A 23,225-nucleotide genomic window follows, 5' to 3' on the forward strand; every position below is an offset into this window, starting at 1 on the left:
TCCTTTGATCTTCTTTTGTTTTTTAATTGGTCTGGCTAGGATTTGGAGTAATATATTGAATACATAGGGAGAAAGTGAGCAACCTTGTCTAGTCCCTGACTTTAGTGGGATTGCTTCATGTTTCTCTCTATTTAGATTAATGTTGGCTATGGGTTTGCTGTGTATTGCTTTTAATATGTTTAGGTATGGGTTTTGAATTTGTATATTTCCAAGACTTTTATCATGAATGGGTGTTGGATTTTGTCAAATGCTTTCTCAGCATCTAATGAGATGATCATGTGGTCTTTGTCTCTGAGTTTGTTTATATAGTGGGTTAGGTTGGTGGATTTCACTAAATTGAATCATCCCTGCATCCCTGGGATGAAGCCTACTGGATCGTGATGGATAATCCTTTTGATGATTTCTTAGATTCTATTTGCAAGAATTTTATTGAGAATTTTAGCATCAATATTCATAAAGGAAATTGGTATGAATGTTCTATTTCTTTGTCATGTCTTTGTGTAGTTTAGGTATCAGAGTAACTGTGGCTTCATAGAGCGAATTGAGTAGAAAACCTTGTGTTTCTATTTTGTGTATATGTTTGAGGAGTATTGGTATTAGGACGTCTTTGAAGGTCTGATAGTACTCTGCACTAAACTCATCTTGTTCTGGACTTTTTCTGGTTGGGAGACTATTAATTACTATTAATCACTTAGTTCCTTTAGGGGATATGGGACTGTTTAGATTGTTAATCTGACCTTGATTTAATTTTGATACATTTCATCCGGTTTTCCAGTTTTGTTGAGTAAAGGCTTTTATAAAAGAGTCTGATGAATTTTTGGATTTCCTTAGTTTCTGTTGTTATGTCTCCCCTTTCATTTCTGTTTTTGTTAATTAGGGTACTGTCTCTGTGCCCTCTTGTTAGTGTGGCTAAGGATTTATCTATTTTGTAGATTTTCTGAAAGAACTTCTTTGTATAGATCTTTTTGTTTCAACTTGGTTGATTTCAGCTCTGATTTTGATCATTTCCTGCTGTCTACTCCTTATATTTTGCTTCGTTTTGTTCTAGAACTTTCAGTTGTACTCTCAAGCTGAATGTGCATGTTCTCTCTAGTTTCTTTTTGGAAGCACTCAGAGCTATGAGTTTTCCCCTTAGGACTGTGTTCATTGTGTCCCATAAGTTTGGGTATGTTGAGGCTTCGTTTTCATTAAACTCTAAACAGTCTTTAATTTCCTTCTTTATTTCTTCCTTGACCAAGTTACTATTGAGTAGTGTTGTTCAGCTTCCACATGTATGTAGGATTTCTATTATTTATGTTGTTATTGAAGATCAGCCTTAGTCCATGGTGATCTGATATGATGCATGGGATTATTTCAATCTTCTTCTATCTGTTAAGGCCTGTTTTGTGACCAGTTATATGGTCAATCTTGGAGAAGGTGCCATGGAGTGCTGAGAAGAAGGTATATCATTTCTTTTGAGGAGAAAATGTTGTATATATATATATATATATATATATATATATATATATATATATATATATTAAATCCATTTGTTTCAAAACTTCTGTTAGTTTCACTGTGTCTCTGTTCAGTTTCTGTTTCCAGGATCTGTCCATTGATGAGAGTGGGGTATTGAAGTCTCCCACTATTATTGTGTTTGGTGCAATGTGTGCTTTGAGCTTTACTAAAGCTTCTTTAATGAATGTGGCTGCCCTTGCATTTGGAGCATAGATATTTAGAATTGAGAGTTCATCTTGGTAAAATTTACCTTTGATGAGTGTGAAGTGCCCCTCCTTGTCTTTTTTGATAACTTTGGGTCTGAAGTAAATTTTATTTGATATTAGAATGGCTAATCCAGCTTGTTGCTTGGGACCATTTGCTTGGAAAATTGCTTTCTAGCCTTTTACTCTGAGGTAGTGTATGTCTTTGTCACTGAAGTGTCTTTCGTACTATTTATGGAGCCAGTCTGTTAGTCTATCTTTTTATTGGTGAATTGAGACCATTGATATTAAGAGGTTTTAAGGAAAAGTCATTGTTGCTTCCTGTTAATTTTGTTGTTAGAGTTGGGATTCTGTTCATGTGGCTATCGTTTTTTTAGGTTTTTTTTTTTTTTTGAAAGATTACTTTCTTGCTTTTTCTAGGGTGTTTTTTCCCTACTTGTGTTTGAGTTTTCCTTTGTTATCCTTTGAAGAGTTGGATTCATGGAAAGATATTGTGTACATTTGGTTTTGTCATGGAATATTTTGATTTCTCCATCTATGGCAATTGAGAGTTTTGCTTGGTATAGTAGCCTGGGCTGGCATTTGTGTTCTCTTAAAGTCTGTATGACATCTGCCTAGGATCTTTTGGCTTTTGTAGTCTCTTGGGAGAAGTCTGATGTAATTCTAATAGGTCTGTCTTCATATGTTCCTTGACCTTTTTCCCTTACTGCTTTTAATATTCTATCTTTGTTTAGTGCATTTGGTGTTTTGACTATTATGTGTCGGGTAGAATTTCTTTTCTGTTCTATTCTTTTTGGAGTTCTGTAGGCTTCTTTTATATTCATGGGCATCTCTTTCTTTAGGTTAGGGAAGCTTTCTTTTATAATTTTGTTGAAGATATTTACTGGCCCTTTAAGTTGAAAATCTTCATTCTCTCCTATATCTATTATCCTTAGGTTTGGTTTTCTCATTGTGTCTTGAATTTCCTGGATGTTTTGTGTTAGGACCTTTTTGCATTTTCATTTTTTTTATTGTTGTGTTCATGTTCTCTATGGCATATTCTGCACCTGAGGTTCTCTTTTCTATCTCTTGTATTCTGTTGGTGATTCTTGCATCTATGGCTCCTGATTTCTTTCCTAGGATTTCTATCTCCAGAGTTGTCTCTCTTTGTGATTTTTTTAATTGTTTCTACTTCCAGTTTTAGATCCTGAGTGGTTTTGTTCAATTCTTTCACCTCTTTGAATGTGTTTTCCTGTAATTCTTTAAGGGATTTTCGTGTTTCTTCTTTAAGGGCTTCAACGTCTTAACCTGTGCGCATTTATGGAAGTCATTTATGCCCTCTTTAAAGTCCTCCATCATTGTCATGAGAACTGATTTTAAATCCAAACTTTGCTTTTCTCATATGATAATGTATCCAGGACTTTCTATGGTGGGAGAATTGGGTTTTGTTGTTGCCAAGTATCCTTGGTTTCTGTTGTTTCTGTTCTTATGCTTGCCTCCCACCATCTAATTATCTGAAGTTCTCCCTGTCCTTAATATATCTGATTGCAGCCTGTCCTTCCTATAATACTGATTGAGTCAGAACTCCTCAGAGTCCAGGTTTCTCTGTGATCTTGTGATTCTGGGATCCTGGGAGTCTGAGATTCTGGTTGTTTCATAGTTCTTGGCAGTCAAGCTTTGTCTGAGACCCTGAGATCCTGGTGTCGCCAAGCTCCTGGGATCATGGGATCATGGGATCCTAAGATCCTGGGTGTATTAGAGCACCTGGAAGTGGTACCTGCTCGGGGGTGGGGGGTCTGTCCACTAAGTTCAAAACCAAGGTATACCAGGACAGACTGACTGTAAGGAACCTGAGACATTGGTTGGGTGGGATTCCTGTGTCCTTGCTCTTGCCGGTCCCAGGCACTCCTGGTGGTGTTTGAACAGATGTTGTGTTATACTCATCAGTGATCCTAAGATCGTGGGTGTGCTAGGGTCTCTGGGGAGTGGATAGTACTCTGGGTACCATGGGACTGTCCACTGTTTTCAAGCTCAAGGTGGCCTGGCACTGTTGCTGACTAGAAAGAGACCATCTGTCTTGATTACATGTATTTCACTGTTTCTAGTCCACATGTCTCCATACCTTATTTTTGATGTTTTTGTTTAACAGTTTTTCCTATAATACTTAATAAAGCCTGCTAGACAATTTTGTTCAGATAGATTGCTTTCCAATTTTGCTTACACACACAATCAGATGTATTAAGGAGAAGAAACTTTCTGCCATCTGTAGAGAAAGCCTGGAGGTTGCTACCTGGGTAGCAAAGTGAAACATTTCTTTAGCTTCATTCTCCTGAAGAGAGCCTACATGTATATACTATATAGTGTGTCTGAATCCAAAATAGTGTGTAGGAATCCACAGTACAAGGGGTGTTTGTTGACCAAGTTGTTGAGCCCAAAGATTGGTTTGTATGAAGAGACTCATGGTCTTCTCTGTAGAATGTACTACTTATATCTAAAGAACAGGAACTAACTAACATTTGTGACCATGAATCTTGTATATCAGTGCCTCTGCCCAATGAGCTCATCAGTGAAAAAGAGGCATCTGGGTCCAGTTGATTTTGATTGGAAATCTAGACTTTATTCTGTATTTCACTCTGTTCCTTAGGAGCTCAATTTTATTGCTAAATACTTCCAGGAAAGATTAATGATAAAACTATAAAGTGTTCCTGCAAGACATTTTAGACACCCCACCTTGGCTGTGCAATCCTAGGACTCACAGTCAGTTCCTGAGAATTCATATCATGACAAATCACCTTTGCTCTAATCTCATGCAGATTTTAGTGAGTTGGCACTTTATTTACTTGTGTGTAGTGATTACCCTGCTATCATTTCACAGATAATTTATGGAGAGAGCATATAAAAATTAAGATGATAATATATGGAATCTTTATAGATGCCATAAATGCATGTTGATTTGCAAATAGGCTTGAATTTTCCACAATGTTGTGAGCATCAGCACTCACATAAAGAAGGTATAGTTGCTGTTATCAGAAGCTCCCCTCAAACAATTCTAGTGGGCAGAAGGCAAATAAGCAATCACTAATAAATACACCTCAGTAAAAATTAGTATGAGCATAGGTGGTACAATGTGTAAGGTGTGTACTGACCAAGGAAGGAAAGTAGAAAGTATATTGTCAAAGCAGAAACTCACTTCAGGGTGAAGGATTTGGTAGCACATTAGAGGAAAGCAGTTGACATTAAATCTGACATGGATAAGAATTGTTCCAGAATGAAGATGAGTTTTTATCCATACTGGTAGAGGACTGTCTTTTTTTTTTTCTTCTTCTATTTTTGGAACTCCATTGTCTTTATTTATACAATAAAGGTCATCCTTGTCTATATTTTATAACCTTTATTGTATTAGGAGAAACTTTGTTATTATAAATACAATGGTAAGAATGCAGTATTCCACAGAGTAAGTGATGAGCAAAATGGCTAAACTCAATGAAAAGAAAAGGAGAGATCATAATAAACCTTGAGAGATGATGTGAGTGTGACTCAGATCCCAAGGGACTTAGCTGTGACATGAGTAAGACTTCATCTCTTAGCACAAAGAGCTTGGAAATGTAATTGCAGGAGTGAGATAAGTGCTGTGCTGTGGGGGACAGAGTTGATGGTGATGGAGACACTCAGAAAAAGTTCTTCACAGAGACTGGGGAAACTGCGGAACTTCCACAGGAGGGATAGGAGGTGGAATCTTGCAGGTCTTGATCCATCATGGGGACAGGATGAGAAGAACTGCATCTTAGAGCCTGGAAATCCCAGAAATCCAGGAGTTTAGTAAAGAAAAGCTTCTGAGTGGTTCAGTTTTAATATTCTTTCTTTGATTAGCATCCTTTGCTCTACAGGCACTTCAGTAGGCACTTTCACATATCTCCTCTTGGAATATTACTATGCTGCAAAGGTATGAGATCCCATGTATAGAGGTGACTCTGTGAAGGTGATTTGCTCAATGCCATAAATTAAGAGGGAAAAATCTGCCTGACTTCAGTGTCTGGTCACTTGACCATCAATTTCAGATATTCAAACCAAGTAATATGCTTTTCTGAGAATGTATTCCCACAGACAACAGAAGAAATGATGCAGGTGCAAACCCAAGGGCAGTTTGTAAAATCAAAGTCTTTTTAAAGTTTAAGTCTAATCAAGCAAGGATAAGAGATGAATCAATTCTCAGTGTACTAGGTGGTGTACAAATGAATGTATTTGCATACATCCAGGCATGTATCCTTGCCTTACCAAGGCTATGAAATGATTTTATTTGAAAAGTATACATAGATTGAAGATAAGTTGGTAGACAGAGAAAATGGTTTACAAACAGGCAGATGGACTGATAAAAGGAAACTAAGCCTTCCCAACTACCCTGGGGGTTGACTCCAATAAAACAGCTCTGTTGGAATAATGTAGGGCTTGAGAGATGGGGTGTAATATGCTTAAATGCTTTTACAGTTCCCCATTAAAGTAAGTGGATGGAAATTCATAAAATATTGATAGCATTTGAAATGTGTTCATTCACAGCTCTGCCCAGAATCAGGATCAGGAGTAGAAGGGCTGGCCCAGGCAGGTACAGCATTGCACAGGCTAAGACCATCGAAGTCTAGGGTATGGCATCTGGTCAGGTGACCTTGTAATGAAAACATTGGATAATACAAGCAATAAGCAAGAAAAGGGGACATCTATTATTTTGTCTTGATGTCCAGCAAGAAAAGTTCTGAGAAAGAAGATATATGCACCATGGCAAATGAAAAATACTCTGTATAATAAAATACACATTGAGCCTGGCAAATGTCTCCAGACTTATTACTTTTCTTGTACTTTGAGTGTAAGGGTAAGAAAGAGAGCACTTGACCTCACTATCTCATCTCTGGTACAAACTGATTATCCAAAAAAGTGATGATCTGACCACAGGAGGTCAATCAGAATCTTTTCCTGGAAAAATCTTAAGTGCTGCTCCAAAGAACAGCAAATGGACAGATCCATGCTACTTGCAACTTGGAACAAAGGTTTCTAAGAATCTAAAACTTTGCAAAAGACAAGCAGAAACAAAATAAAAATACGTGTCATAACATTCAAACTATTGGTTCTGTCATCTCATGAGAACAATTCAAGATTTGAAATTCAATAATTAGTTAATTGCACTTAATTGTTAATACAACCTGTAATATTTCTAGGTCATGTTGAATGTGTTGCTAACATTTGTAAATTATTTTACCAGCCTTTTAGATATAACCATGTGACTACTATTGTTGCCATTCCCATTTTATAGATGAAAAAGCTAAGATTTGAGGAGATACTATTTCTTAGTTTCACACATTTACAACCAAGAATCAAAAAGAGGTTTCATGTCAAGCCTTAGTTTTAAATCCATATCTTCTACTTCTTCCCTAAAACAAATGTGACACATGTAGACTGAGTACCTGAGAGTAGAGTTTAGCTTTCCAGGAAATTCAGGCAATTGTCCATGCACTAGATACCATGTAGTATCTATGGCCATTGTCTTCTGTATAGTCTACTCAATATCTCATCACCTCTCATAAGACTGGAACTTCCAAATGAATCTGTCAGACTCCAGGATTTATCACATAAACTCTGGCCCTCCACATTGAAAATGTTATTTTTTTTCTTTCTGCTTTGGGCATGGTACCACTGTGTTTCCAGATCTTCAGTGAAAACACATTTTGTACACTACCAAGTCATACTCCTCATAAGACATTCAACATTTCCCAAAGCCTGAGCCAAACACATCTCCCAAGACTATTCTTAAGCAAGTCTCTCAACACTTTCTGTATACTTCTTTAACAAAAGGCATCCCCATTCAATATATAGAATCACTTCCCCGTAGATAACACTTTGATCCCATTGAAGAATAAAATCTATCAGAGATGGAAGAAAAAAAAAGAGAGAGAGAGAAGAGAGGCCAAAAAGATGCTTGAATGTCTCCATTCTTAAAGACAGGAAGTTCTGAATTTTATGACTCAAACAACACACTGGCTTTATCAAATGTGTGATGAAATCAATTAAGTGAATAATCACAGCTAGCAGATATATGGGTGTGTTTCAAGAAGCCTAGCCTTCAAGAACTCTGCTTTTATATAGTCCATGAAGAGACAAATACCATCTATTCTGCTTGTAAGGTCATACTTTGTCATGCATTAGCATCTTTAAAGATTCCACAGTAACATGAATGTTTTCATTTTAATTCAGAAATAAGAAACTGAAGTCTGTAGCATTTTTTCAAACTTTACACATGTAGAGAATGTCCTACCAAGAACTCAGAGTGGCTGTGTGAAGGTTGGGATGTGCTTATTTAGAAAGATAACGAGAACATTGAAGGTATTTCAATAACTTTGTCTTCAGGCCATTTATTCCACTAATGGAGCAACAACCAGGTTAGAAGTCATGTGAAAGGAGATTTTGTCTAACTTTCTCTCTATCATAAATCTTCTTCTGCATGGAGTGTTCAACAGTTGAGAGTTCATTGTCTTCTATAGCTGCTCCAACCTAGAACTTACTATACCTGCCCAGCCCAGCCACTGCAACACCACAAAGCACTGAGTATTCCCTTAGTCCTAAAATACCATGAGCCAAAGCCAACTTCCAATACCCACAAGCAGAACTTTCATTCCTTCATGTTTCAGAGATTCAAGACAGGTGCTCTGTTTATTTTCCACATTGCTGGAATTTTTTGTAATGAAATTTTGCACAGCTCCTGAAAGTTTTCATTGGAATCATGGGCTTTTCTTTCTTTTTGCACATGCTCATTTTTGGTTTCTGACAACTAGAAATTCACTCATCATTAGGGACACTTTTCTGTGGATTAATGGTCATCATACTGAAATGATGAATATGCTAATATATAAAAATGTAGCACAGTGCACATTCTGGGAAGTTGTGGCCTCTGAAGGTTAGTACAAGAATGTTTTGGCTTTGGGAGATTAATTTTTTCCCCAATAGTTTCTGATTCTGACAGAGACAGGGATACCTAATGCAAGAAAAGGGGATTTCAATATGTAGACTTTGGTGTATATACTCACCAGACTCAGTCCCAGAAGGTGAGATGTCCCCATGTGTCCTACCGCTAATACTATAATCAGCTCCAACTGAGTTAGCTAGAAGCTATCCTTTAATGTAATGCAAATGCAATTAAGTACTTTTTAATCTTAAGGAGTTCTGTTTGCCTGGATGACTCTCATAAAACAACAACAAAAAAATTATCCTGCTTTTTCCTTACATTCTTTTACTTTGCCTACATGACATTGAGTAGCAGCTCTTGGTCTCAGTTTCCTCCGGGGTCTCAACTTTCTCATTTGTTTACTGTAACTGGCTTGTTCTGGTAGTCCCACTACTCAGATGTCCTTCCTGCCTTTTGTCAGATATTGCATGCTCATCCCTCAATCATATCAAAGATGAACTTTCGTCCTATATTTCCTTATATTTAGTGCTAGAGAAAACTCCAATCAAGATATCACAGGGCTTGTTTCTTTCAAGATGGTAAAGTCCTTAGAACCATACCCTACTTTTTTTGTTTGTTTGTTTTAACCAGCACGTTTCCCAATGTCTAGCATTCTGTAAACGATGCACAAATATGTATTGAAAGAATGACTAAGTACTAAACCTTATAAAAGCACAAAAATACAAATATAAGGAGCATGACACTAATCTATAAATACACATGGGAGTATAATGGATGCCTTTAGTCAGAAACTTAACATAAGAAAGATTATCACTACATCTTGGCAAAAGAAAATGCCAGGTTACCTAATATTCAAGTCAAGCCAACCTAAACATCTCAGTGGCATCATTTTGGGGTCTCTCTAATTTTATAGGTGTCAAAGCCTTAGAGATTGGTGAACTTATCTGTTAAGACAGAGCTAATTTTAGTCAAGACAGAAAGGAAGTAATATTCTCCTGATTTGAATACATGCTCAAATATTACCTGGAATCATTTTGGCTATATTCATCCTGGGTCAGCCATGAAATCTGAGCACAATTCTTACAGCTGAGTTTATATGTAGGGTTGAGTTGAAGCTTCAACTCAGCTTAAATAGCCGATTCTGGAACACACACTCCAGTGTCACTTCATCATTTATTCGAGTCTATCCTAACTCTATAAAAGCTGTCATATTGAGCTTGCTTTTCAAGTGCATCCTCAATAAAGTGACTTAACTTGTTGACCCCAATCAACAGTGCAGATTACAAAGGAACTATAGCGATCATACCTAAGAAATAACACACATACAAATGGCCACTCAAATATTTTTTATTTTTATGTCCTCTGACTAGCCCTTGTCCAATTTGCTATGGTATCCACAGTGGTTCATCTATTGGAATCTTACAAATGCAGGGATGTTTAATAACTTCACCACAAGACAATAAGCATAAAGCATTGTCTTTATAGAGAAATAAGTTTAACATTTAACCAGTATTAGTGTGATATGAAGGCAGAATAAGAAGATCATACTCTCCTTCATCATAGATAGAAATGAAGATAGAAATTTTAGAATACCCAAGAGGAAATGAGTAGGAAAGATAGAAAGGAATAAAAAGTGGGGGGCTCAAAAATGATAGGTTGCATACTAGATGATGTGATAATTCTCAATTTTATTTTTGTGTCTGGGGTTTTGTCCTGCTGGTATGCCTGTGCATCATGTGTGTATAGTACACAAAAGGCTAGAGGAGGGCATCTGATCCCATGTAACCAGAGTTATAGATGCTTGTAAAACAAAGTATGGGTACTGGATCTTATGGAAGAGTAGCCAGTGATATTAACCACTGAGTAATCTCTCCAGCACTTCTTTATGATTTTAGCTGCAGTAATACTTCTATCAAATATTGGCTTATATATCAAAAGCTGGTAAGATGTATTGCCCTTATAGGGTTTCTACCAATAAAGGGGTTAAAATTTACCTTTGGTATAAAGTGCTGTAAGATAGAAGCAAAATTCAATGTGCTTTTAAGAGGCACAGAGGCAAAACTATGTACATCTTTTCTATACCTCACTTAAAACCTGAATTAGAGGTACTGGAGGAAGATTCCAGCCTCTTTCAAGGATTATAATATCTCTTGACTGAAAATGTCATTGTATCTTCAAAAGGATATGATGCTAAATAAATAAAATCAAAACATATAGTATGATGATCACAGTGCTCCGTGGATGTTAAGAATCGGTTCTAAATACTGAATTCCTGCAGTTAGTCTGATCTGTCAGGCCATGATTGCTAAGCAATCAACAAACTATGCACAAGCATAACCTTCTCCGTACTGCGCAGGATTAACGACAGTTCACAGGTGTGCCACTGTGGCATGAAGTTGCCATTCATCGGGAATCTCATAGCTTGGTTTGGAGCCAAAAGTAAAAGTTCAAACAAATTTAGAAAGAAAGACAGAAAAGAACAGAAAGATAGAAAGAATCAGATGTAAGAATTACTAAAGAAGGAGAGAAAGAGGGGAAGGAAGGTGAGAACTGTATAAAGAGAGAGGCAGAAGGAGGGAAGGAAGAAAAGTAAACCATGAAATAAGGAAAAATTTAAGTGGATGCAAGAATAATATTGGAAGTTGGAATCAAGTAATTCTGCCTTCAAATGCCTGCTTTACCAAATATGAATCATACATTTTCCTGAATACTTCACTTTCAAATCATTTGTTTTCTTGTAAGTAAAATTGGAATGATGTGTACCTTGTTACTTGTAATTGTTACAAAGAGGTTTGTAGATGGTAAAAATAAATATCAGTATAGACCTTAAGGGGAGAGCTTTGGCTAGCTATGACAGACAGTGAGGGTCTTCTGCATCAATAGGTGTCAGACGAGTTTAGCAAAATGTCATCTGCTGTGAAGAATCATATTAATGAATTCCTTAATATAAACATCTTTTCACTTTTGGAGTAAACTCCACTTAGTGGATTCTTAACATTTTTAATATATTACTATTAATAATTTTGCCTAGACATAGATAGCAACATTGATCAGTATTTCTTTATTTCTTGGTGATTTATTGGTGGAAATCCTCAGTAGATTCTTATAACCACTATTATGGTTCTTACAAAACTTACCTACATTCAAGAATATAACTTGAGGCATCCCATTGCTTCCAGCTAATAAATATCAGACAATCATAAGCTTAACCTTATTTTCATACTGTCATCATTCGCCCTTTAAAAATAGACACACCACTCCTACAGTTTCACAGCATGTGGTTTTCAAAGCCTGTATTTCCCCTTCTAGCCATCATTTCTACTTAGTTGTACAGACAGATATATATTTAATGCTTACCAGCAGGCCTTCTGTCAATGTCTCTCCAGTCAGTTTCATTCTGTGGTGGTTTGTTCAGGGAAGGCTCCTGGGAGCAGTATTTTCTGGGTTCGTGCTTTTTGGTAGCAGTTTGTCTACAGTTTTTATACATGAAAGTAAGTTTGTCTGAGTTCATAACATATGGCTCATATTTTCTTTTCCTGAGTATCTTAAATATGTCACTCCATTGTCTTCTGACATAAAGCATAGCTGTCAAAAGTCTGATGAGAATGGAATTATCTTCCTACTGTGAGGGACTTCAGTCATTCCACTCAGAGAACAAAATGTAATTTTTAAATATTTCAGTGCTTGTTATTCTGGGTCTTATTTTAGAACCATATGTTCTTCCTTTTTAATATATGGTTTCTAATGTTTTGTTGTTATTTTTAACATTATCACTTCTTGGCCTTTTGGCTAAGATCAAGTGTATTTTTAACATTAATTTTTGAACTATTCTCTTGAAAATGTACTTTTGTTTCATTTGCTTTCTGTGTGAATTCATACTACAATACAATAAGCATAACATAAATAAATATAATGCAAAAATATGTGGTTACTTTTCTTATTTATTAACCTCTCTCACTCTCTTTCAAATTTGTTCTATATATTTTCATTTACTTTTTAATTTTAAAAGTCTATTGCTAGGGCTAGAGAGATAACTCAATAGTTAAGAGCTCTTGCTATTCTTCCAAAGGATCCAAGTTCAGTAGAAAGCACCCATTGGCAGGAGGAGGCAGGGACTCACAAACAGAAGTAACTCACACACCAGAGGACTCACCACTTCTTATGGCCTCCATAAAGGCACTGTACTCACATAGCATATGCAGACAGACACGTGGACATGAATAAAAACAATTAAAATATATCTTTTAAAATGTTTGCTCTTCTTTATTCCTTTCTAATAAGTCATTGCCTGCCATATTCATTGTACTTCTGATTTTTCTAGCTTAAATAGTTTTTCCTGAAGTAGCCTTTTCCTTTAAGTTTTAAGTTTGTTGAAAGTTCCATATCTTCGGTCCAGCCTTTTCTTTTTTCTGATTTGGTGATTTCTTTTCTTTTTGTATCATTATCTTAATTTATTCTAGTTCATGGTGAGCACATTTTTTTCAATGTGTGCTTTCATTGACATCTGATGGATTGACAACAGATGTGTCATTATTCTTATTCTCCCTTTCAGTGATTACTAAATGTGTATGGAGATCAAACTGGATTATTCTCATCAACTCTTATGCAGAACTAGATTTCTGTGCTCTTGGAGAAAGCACTGGATCTAGACTTACTCTTTATCTTCACAGCACTAGAATTGTCACTTGTTTTGCATAATATGAACGTGGACTTTTCAAGCTATGCTTTCTTTTCTTCCTCTGTTTTAACTTGACTCTTTTCCAGCAGTTTTCATCCAGTTAGGTTATTGTTTTGAGAGGCAGCTTACCTAGGTCCTTCTGAGCTCCCTTGAGGATTTGTGTATTGAAGTGCATATGGGGTGGAAGAACCCCAGTAGAATAAGATGGTCCCCCGTGTACCTGCCTCCCCATGAATACATGCTTGATGGAGATACTGTTCTCTGATTTTGCCCATCAGAGGATATGTTACAATTCTGCTTCCTCCTTTGAAGAATTCGGTGCTGTGCAGATCCTAGGCAATCACACTTTACCCTCCTCTGTTCATAATTTAAGGTTTTGCAAATACCTTAATATCTTAGTGGATTTTCTTTTCCTGCTTATGTAGATGATGTTGTTGGAGGGCCTTGAGTTTTATCATTGTAGCTCTTTTTGTTAACAAGGGACTTAGGGAGATGCAAAAATCATCTCATCAATGTCATCTTTTCAGGCTTTACTGTGGTGCCTTTTGGAGTGATCTTTAAAGACTCATTTACAATGACATCTAACATGTACAGCTGCCACAAAGGCAAGAATAATCATTGGATCTGTGTTAAAGGTCAGCTCCCACTTGTTAAAAATGCTGTCACATGACATCTAAAAACCTTAATAAACATGCACAAACAAAGTGTTTTGAGGTTATTTTAAACAAATGTGTTTTATTCAAACACTGTACTATTACTTAAACTATTGATTGAGAATTTGTATAATGCCAAGATGTAAACACCATTTATCTTTTTCAGGTATGCAAGCCCTATCCCTTGAAACTTATATGCAGGGACTCACAAGGACTCAACATTGACACACAAGGTTTACTGGAAAATAGTCTTAGAAAAATCCCATTTCAGGGATGGGAAAACATAGTTTCCCATAATTAGAAGAAATAGCACATCCAATGTGCAATATGTGCAATGTGGTCCTGGAAAAGCGTTATTAGATATAGAGAGTTACAAAAAATGAGCCCAAATGGAACTCAAGTGCATTGATGGTACTGACAAAAATAGAAAGCAAATGTATTTTTAAAGACAAGATATTACCCCCCCCACACACACACATGAATGTATTTCTCTGGTTAAGGGAGTTGGTTTCATGGGTATCAGAGCATCTCCAATTCATAGAGTCACAGTTTGTTTTTTTGTATGGCTATTGAGAAAAGTCTTAGTAGAGCTCCAAAATCAAAAGTTACATTTCTAACTGCTTCCCTATATACTAGTAGTAGACATATAAATTTTGAAAGAAAATTACTATGTTATAGCAGACACAGAGTTTTGGTGGGCTGTAGGCAGAGAACTATGTTGTTGTATCCCTGAAATGAAATTGTTCTAAGATTATTTTCCAGTAAACTTTTGGTATCAATGTTGAGTGCCTGTGAGTCTCTGCATATAAGTTTTGAGGGCTAAGACTTGAATGCAACTTGACTGTTTTAGGTCCAGTATGTATCTCTCTCTTTCTCTCTCTGTCTCTCTGTCTCTCTCTCTGTCTCTCTCTGTCTCTCTCTCTCCCTCTCTCTCTCTTTCTCTCTCTCTCTCTCTCTCTCTCTCTCTCTCTCTCTCTCTCTCTCTCTCTCTCTCACACACACACACACACACACACACACACACACACGTGTGTGTGTGTGTACACCTTGTATCCCGAAGGACTGATGAGAAATGTGGACTTCACTGTGGAAAAAAAACCAATTATACCACATACTACACAGCAAACCTTCATAAGATGCCCTACCATCATCTGCCTTTCTGCCGTTATATAGCAATTATCTCATCACACCTTCCCACACACCATCAGAATCTCTATACTCCTTTTTAGTCTCTTATTTCTTTATGACTTCCTGTCCTCTCACCAGGCAGGTTTCTCCATCCTTACTGATAATGTATGTAACCACCCTTCAGCTGGCTTCTCTATATTCTTTTTGTTTTATGATGTCCAATTATATGCATCAGCATGGCTTTGCCAAGGGATGGCCAGATAGTTACTAAACATTTCTTTGTCATAAGACTATGTTCAGAAAAACCAATAACATGTAAGCTGGTGAGCTAAATAAAGCAAATGGTTCTTCCCAGTGCAGCTGGCCATTATTCACTATTGAGGAGCCTGAGAGTAGTAGGCTAAATTCATCGCAAATGGCCACATTACATGGATAATGGCTCTCTTGCCCTTGCTTTCCCTGATTTGGGCATTTTGACCCACACTCAAATCTATATCATACTCTTTCTTGCTCTGGAGACTTTGAGTTATATCATCAGCTGTCCTGCCTCTTTATCCTTGCATAACATACATGGTAAGACTTCTTAGCCACTAAATTGTGACTTTAGAGGCATTGCCTTTCTTTGTATAAAGGGGTATATGTTCTGTTTCATCAAAAACTCTATATGCCACCTACTCTCCAATCAACCAATAATGGTTCTTCTCTCAAACCTACCTTCCTCATAAAAGAGGTAGAGGAGACTTAAACAATGCTTCTCTCAGATCTTTCCTGGCTCACTTTTAGAGCTTTTGTAGAATTCAGAGTTTACTCCAAGACACTTATCCTTTCCTCATTATTCAGTCAGGACAAATTATAAAATATGTCCTGTGATTGCTATGAATGGGGTTGGCTTTTAGATGAACCAAAGACAAGATATAAAGTGGGCTGTTAATTGCTGTTATTGGAACTTTAACAGTAAAACAAGATAGGCATGAAAAAGTGAGATAAAAAAGACATAGAAATCATGGTGTCCATATTTGGATTTATACTCCTTATATCTAGATCCACTTTAATTATATTTAAAAAATGGGGTAGAAATGCCAAAATTAGTACTTAGAAAATTAATACTATTTTTACGTATGTGCATTATACATATATGTTAAAAGGAGAGAAAGCACACACACACACACACATACACACACACAAACACACACACACACTCATAGACAGAAAAAAAGACAGAAACACAGAGAGAAACAGAGATATAATGACAGAGAAACGGAGAGAGGGAGAATATGAACACAAGAACTTGAGGGCACACATTTGCTAATGGCATCTGTGACAGTGTGAAGTAGAGAAATGTATTGTGGCCACTGAAACAAAGCATCCTATGCACTGATGTAAGTAAGAACTTCAGTGTCAGACAGAATAGCTTGATCCTGGAAAGAAAATGAACATTTAGCGAGACACATTCGACTGTGTCAGTAATTACTTCCTCCCAACAATTCGTTCTTATTTCCTTTTGTGTAGATGACTAAGGAGAAAGGAGAGGATCTGCCTAAGATCATACAACAACTAATAAAGCTTCCTTGGCTCTTGACTTCATGGTCTATTCAGTTTCTGGTACTGCTTTTCAAGTCTCCTTTCACCACTGTGATCTTCAACTTGTAATAGGGAAAATGGTTTGTAATATTCTGTGTACAGCTGTTGATGCCAACCCTCCTGCTCATCTCTCCTAGCCAGTCGTGCCCATGCAGGATTTTTCAGAGTCCATAGACCCATAGTCAGGCGCAGTTAATTAGCTTATCCAGATGGAATAGTAGGGAGAGAGAGAGAGAAAGAAAAAGAGAGACAGAGACAGAGACAGACAGATACAGACAGAGACAGAGAGAGAAGATGTACTCTCTCTCTCTCCAGGCAAGCTCTGCAGCCTAATCCTCACTCTCCTTCTCCTGCTGGGATTGAAGCCCTCCCTTCTCCCCCACCAGCATTGCTGCTGAGGATAGCAGCACAGCTGGAAAAATAGATAGGTCTTTCTAACCCTCTCATGCGTGTGCTGTGGGACCAGGTAGCTCTATAAATATGGTAATGCCTTCTCAAGCATGCCCGGACTGGAAATGAGACCAAGAGGCTGGTGAGAGGCTGTTCCCACAGATAACCACTGTGGCAGTCTTGCCAGGGGAGAGAGTGCCTCTGAGGTTCAGGTCAAATTAGCTTTCCCCCTACCCTTGAGTAGGTCCCTTCTCCCCCTCCTCCTTCCTTCCTATTAATCGCCCCTGCCCACCTGTTCTGTGATTACATTGATGACATCCACGAAGGGAAGGAGGCAAGCAGCAGCTCATGTTTAGTCTATTACCAGGAGGCCTAGACTTGTGATAAAAAGCATACACCAGCAACAACACGGCTACATTGATGTGTACAATAGAGAACCAGCTTGACACTTTCCTGCCACGGTCATACTGTGAAAGCGACAGCTATAATAAAAAGCCAAATGCCTGCTCAGCCTAAGCAGCCACATGTTCAACGATGCTGTTTATAAGCAGCTCTTCGCTAGCTTCCCTTCACCTAAAACACCTAAAAGAGTGAACAACACCTACCTTGCACATGCGCGCGCGCGCGCGCGTGCACACTCACACACACACACACACACACACACACACACACACACACACACACACACACACACACACACAAAACTAATGTCCTGAAAATGTAGTCTGGAAAATAATGACAAGCATGCTAGGGACTTGAAACAAAGCTCTTATGGTTGCTCTAACCTCTGGTTTTCCCTTTTTCTATCAAGTAAAAATGATATTGTCTGATGGCAGGAGACCTGGTTAGGTTTTTATGGTCAACTTGAAAACAACTCAGAGTCACCAAGAAAGGGATCACAGTTGAATAATTTCCTCAATCAGGTTTGGCTTGTGGCCACTTTTGTGAAAGATTGCCTTGATTGACAATGAATAGGGTAGGACCATTTCGAGGGTAGACGGTATGGGCTATAAATCAGCGTGAGCATGAGCCAGTGAGTGAGCCAGTAATCAGTCTTCCTCCAAAGTTCCTACCTAGAGTTTGAGCTCATAATCTGATTTCCTTGGTGGTGGCTGGTAACCTGGAAGTATAAACCAAATAAATCCCTTCTTCTCCAAATTGGTTTTGCTCATAGTGCTTATTACAGCATCAGAAAATCAAACTAGAATCTCAGTTCAATGAAGAAACATTTTTTAATTAAACAAATCAGTTATTGGACAATTCCACATATTTATACAATACATTCTTGTTCCCTCTCCCACTTAGTCTCTCTTATTTTATCTCTGATCCTCACTCAGCTTTTACTTCTCCACACCAATCTCTTTCTTAAATTCATGAATTTTGAGATTTTATTACCCAATTATTTTAACCAGAGCCCTGTGTGTGACCACTGGATTGGTAATACTTACTAGAACTTGATGTTGTGATCAGTGAGTATATACTGAAATCAATGATAATTATTTACTGATCCTATCAGCAGAAAAAGACCAGAATGCCTTTCCTCTATCCATGACTAGATATTAATGGCCCTACTCTTATGCAGACCTTGTGCAGGCATCCACTATTATTGTGAATTAGTGATTGCAATGGCTGTGTCTTGACTAAAAAATGGCATTTTTCTGTACTTGAAGAACCATTTAAAGTCATAGATTAATAATCTTCTTCATTTGCCCCATTAGATTTCATGTTAGCATTTCCATTGCTATGAAGTAGCAGCTAAGACTATGACTTAAATTATGTCAGCAAAATAAATTATGTCAGCAAGGAGACAACCTGAAATAGCAGAAATACTTTTAGTTTGAAACTTAAACCCAGAGGGTACTGAAGGAAAATAAATGAGAAACTGCATGTTTTAGATTTTCTTTGTGCAGACCTCTTTGGCATTGGTGATACTATTAACACTTTCTCAGAATGATGGCATATTTTTTATGTGCATAAATTATGCCCCAAACCAACTTTTAAAAGTAAAACCTACTTATCCAAGTATCACATGAATGCATTTGCAAGTTTTAGTTTATTTAGAAGTCAGTAAGGTGTTGCAAACCAATTCAAAAGCATGTAAACATGTGTAAGCATCCAAGATACCTGCAATAGATGTGTTAGGACATAGGCAACCCACATATAAGTAGGAAGATCCCTAAGGGAAAAGATTCTGGGAGTCAGCTTCACCTCAAATGAACAAATTTTGCCTCCATGGACAGAATTTATCAGCACTGCTCCCAGGTTTCCTTGGCACTTAGAGCTGTGCAATAGCTCAAAGGCAGTGAAAGGTGAACTTTGCTGTGGGGATCAGATAACTACAGAATGCCCTCAAGGTTATCTAGCATTTCTCTGAAATTCTCAGTAGACTTTAGTTTTTATGTTTTTAACCATTTCAAAGTTTTGTGTTCGATCCAATGGTCCAAAGAGTACACATGGGGGGGGGGGCATGACTCAAGCTGCATATGTAGCAGAGGATGGCCTTATTTGGCATCAGTGGGAGGAGAGGCCCTTGGTCCTGTGAAGTCTCAATGCCCTAGTGTAGGGAAATGCCAAGGCAGTGAGGTGGTAGTGGGTGGGTGGGTAGTGGAGCACCTTTAAAGAAGCAGGGGAAGGGAGATGGAGGTTGTGGAGGGAAAACCAGGAAAGGTGATAACATTTGAAATGTAAATAAATAAAATATCCAGTACAAAAAAAAGTTTTGTGTTTTTCTTAGTGTTTATTTATATAGGGTCTTTGAAGAGCGTTCAATGTTAACTTGTTTTCTTGCAATTTTTCACTAAAATATTATAGTGTAATATCTACTTCTAAACATTTATATTATATTAGGCATTATAAGTAACATGGGACTGCTTTGAGATGTATAGTGAGATATGTGTAGATTATGTAAAAATGCTACCTCCTTTGATGTACAGGATTCAAACGCTACATACAGGTCCTAGAGCCAGACTTTAGAAACCAAGGAACTTTGTATTGTTTATAGTGTAATAGGGAAGAATAACAGGGTTTAAAAGGAGATAAAAATGAAGGAAGAGACATAGAAATTTTATTTGCTTGATACAGAACACGCACTAGATACTTCTTCAGAAAGATAACACATTCAGGCTCTGAGCTGTTTACCAGTGGGGCTGTGATTCTAAAGCCTTGTGCGCTTGGTAATCATAGAGTTGTACCCCTTTTAGCAGTAAATCCCCCAATGTGAGTGAATGTACTTACCTATGTTTCTAGTTAGCACTGAGCACAAGGAAAAACAACTTCAGTTGTATAGCCTTAGAATATGATACCCCATGTAAACCTTCATAGACTATTATAACAAGCACATTAACCAAGCACCTTGCTACTCCAGTTGTGCTGTCAAATTTGGGCTTCACACTTGAAGCAGTTCAGATATGGCCAGTACATTTCTGAAATGAACAATGCAGGAAACAGGTGCCAAAATTAAATACAGCAATAAACATAGGATTATAGATTGTGGTAAGAGTTTTAAGTAACAGGATAGAGATAAACAAAATTAGACTGTTCTCATTTAGATACAGGGAAAAACAATTTGAACTGTGAAGCATGATGAAGAGCTGTTGACCAGAAGGTTAATTTGGAACCATTTTTTCCAAACACATAAAACAAGAATGTGTGAAGTCCCTAGGCCGAGGAAGTGTTTGACAAAATAAGTAAATGGAAAAGCCAATGTACCCGGGGTCATCAGGAAAAGGTGATAAAAAAGACAATGTGGGCTCAGTAGACTTATTCTGGAAGCATTTCCAAAATGGTCTCCTTCTGACTGAGATGTTACTGTTACCTCAGTAAAGCTAGTCTCACCTACTTAGTATCTAGTGTAATGTTATGCATTTATCCGATAACCCTATACCTAATTAGAAGGTTAAATAACAGGGTCTGGAGATAAAGATAAAGCAAGTGAGTTACCTTTTGTCCCTCCTCCTCAAAAAGTTATGTTGATGTCTATGAATATAACCAAATTTGGAAACAGACATTATGCAGATGTAATCAAGTTAAGATGAGGCTATTAAGCTGGGTCTTTCTTGTGATTTGAATTTGAAGTGTCTTCCATAGGCTTATGTGTTTGAAAACTTGTTTCCCAGTAGGTTGGACTCTTTGGGAAGGTGTGGAACTTTAGGATGTAGTTCACTCTGGAAGACACAGGGCACTAGGATCAGGTTTTGAGATTGAATAGCTTAAGCCACTGCTGACTCTGTACTTCTGAATGTGGATACCTTACATTCCTGCTGCTCTACACTCCCCAATATAATAGACAACATCTCTTCTTAAATTATAACCCCAAATAAACCCTTTCTTGTTTAATTTACTTACTGTCACGTACTTAGTCACCAGGAAAAGTAACTAATACAGGTCTCATCTGATATAGATCAGATCCTTATAAAATGACAAGAGGCAAAATCACAGACAAAAGGGGAGAAGTCTATAATGAACGTAGAGGTTAAAGTACTCTATCTGCAAACCAAGGGTGCAAAACCTGCCAGGAAACCACCATAATCCACGGAGAGGACAAGTCAGTGAGTAGCTTATCTTTCCTGATGATTTCAGTTGGGACTCCTTACCTCTTGAATGGTGACAAAGTGCATTGCTGCCCTTTTCAGGTCACCCAGCTGGGATAGTTTATTAAAACAACCCCAGAAAGCTATTGTAGAAGGCTTCCTGGAAGAAGTGGCATTAGCATACCATTCAGCTTTCCAACCAGAAATACCAGGGCTTTATTTGAACAACAAGTTTGGAATGTTTTGACTAGAAGCGATATGAAATCATTCCTTTTCTTACTAGTTCAGAGTTCGCAGAGGTATCTTGAAGTCCGATTTTCTTGCTGGATGAAAAGAGCCATCTGTAGCCATAACTTTCAGTGAAGAGGAGGTGCCACCCTCAGCAGGGGACTGTGCTCTCAGGAAACTCTGCTTCCACATTCTCTGATATCTGGCCCTCGTCATGCCTTATAGTTCCTGTCTGACATCTTGTGGCATAATAAATGTAGGAGTCAAGTATGAGATTTTAAGCAGAAGGGAGTTCAGACAGAAAGTCCCTGAAAATCTCCTCTGAAGCCTCTGTGATTGACATTGGTTGTCACCCATCCACCAAAGCCTGGCCACTTGCCTGTGTCAGTAGCAGCAGGGTGGACTGGGGAGGGGAGTGAATCTTTGCTTGCTATCTTTAATTAAATCACCACTTTACAGATATCCCCTTGGTCTGCAACTTATTACCATAGCCTAGATCTCTTGCCCTTGCTGCTGAATTCCAATGTGATGGATCTCCAGTCCCCTATGTCTTCAACAAATTTCCCTTTGAGTGGAAATGCTTACAGTTTGATTGCCTAATATGATTCTATCATTTCTCATCCAGTAGGAAGTCAGGACCCTGTCTGGTACCTGGTAATATAAGCTAGTCTAGTCTGCAGCTCTGGAATCAACAAGACAAAGCTTAGCTTAATTCAATATATCTAGGAGACCTTCCAGGTCAGTGTAATATGAATGTCCTTACTCACCAGGGAAACAAAGTCAGAAAGACTGGATGTCAATTTCAGCTTCACTATTTAGCAGAATCTTAACCACAGGAAAATTAGATGTCATTTTTGAATTCTGTTTCTGGTAGTCATATGAAACCATCTATAGTATAGGATTCCTATGATTATTAAATGATATAAGCATATATAGAGGGTTTATTGAAATATCTAAGATATAACAAGAACATTTTAAAATTGGCTACTGCTATTACTGTAATTGTTATTATGATCAGTTCCTTTGCTGTTTTATTGTTATTATTATTATAGTAATATTATATTATAGCATTCAAAATTGTATCTAAATACTCAGCTGGATTAAATGTAGGACATAATAATATTATAAATATTCAAGAAAGTGTAGAGGAAGACCACTGTGGAAAGGAAGAAACTTCCTCTCATTCATACTAAGTCTTTACTTCATCGCCATTGGGTTTTCCACAAGTTTTCTCAGTAGTGCCTTTACTTTGCAGAGAAACTAAACCTTTTTGGCACTGGTTGAAGTCATAAGGAAAATCAAATATCATAAAAGAGCCCTCCCTGGCCAGAGAACATTTGCAGAAGCCAAGAACTATACAAGAAGTTATGATCCATGACATGAAACAGAGACGCTAAAAGATGATGCTAG

General features: G+C 37.5%; 1 long non-coding RNA gene and 1 pseudogene across 1 annotated transcript; one reads left to right on the top strand and one right to left on the bottom strand.

Annotated features, from left to right (window-relative positions):
- Window positions 1-12,397: 12,397 nt before the first annotated feature.
- On the top strand, window positions 12,398-12,531 carry Gm52762 (annotated as a pseudogene).
- Window positions 12,532-20,100: 7,569 nt separating this feature from the next.
- Window positions 20,101-22,837, bottom strand: Gm31905. Its single transcript, XR_390660.2, has 2 exons — window positions 20,998-22,837; window positions 20,101-20,480 (listed from the first exon to the last, which is right to left on the bottom strand). It is a non-coding gene; the product is annotated as a predicted gene, 31905 (long non-coding RNA).
- Window positions 22,838-23,225: the final 388 nt, after the last annotated feature.

Source organism: Mus musculus, chromosome 4 (assembly GCF_000001635.26).
Source record: "Mus musculus strain C57BL/6J chromosome 4, GRCm38.p6 C57BL/6J".
NCBI classification, from domain to species: domain Eukaryota; kingdom Metazoa; phylum Chordata; class Mammalia; order Rodentia; family Muridae; genus Mus; species Mus musculus.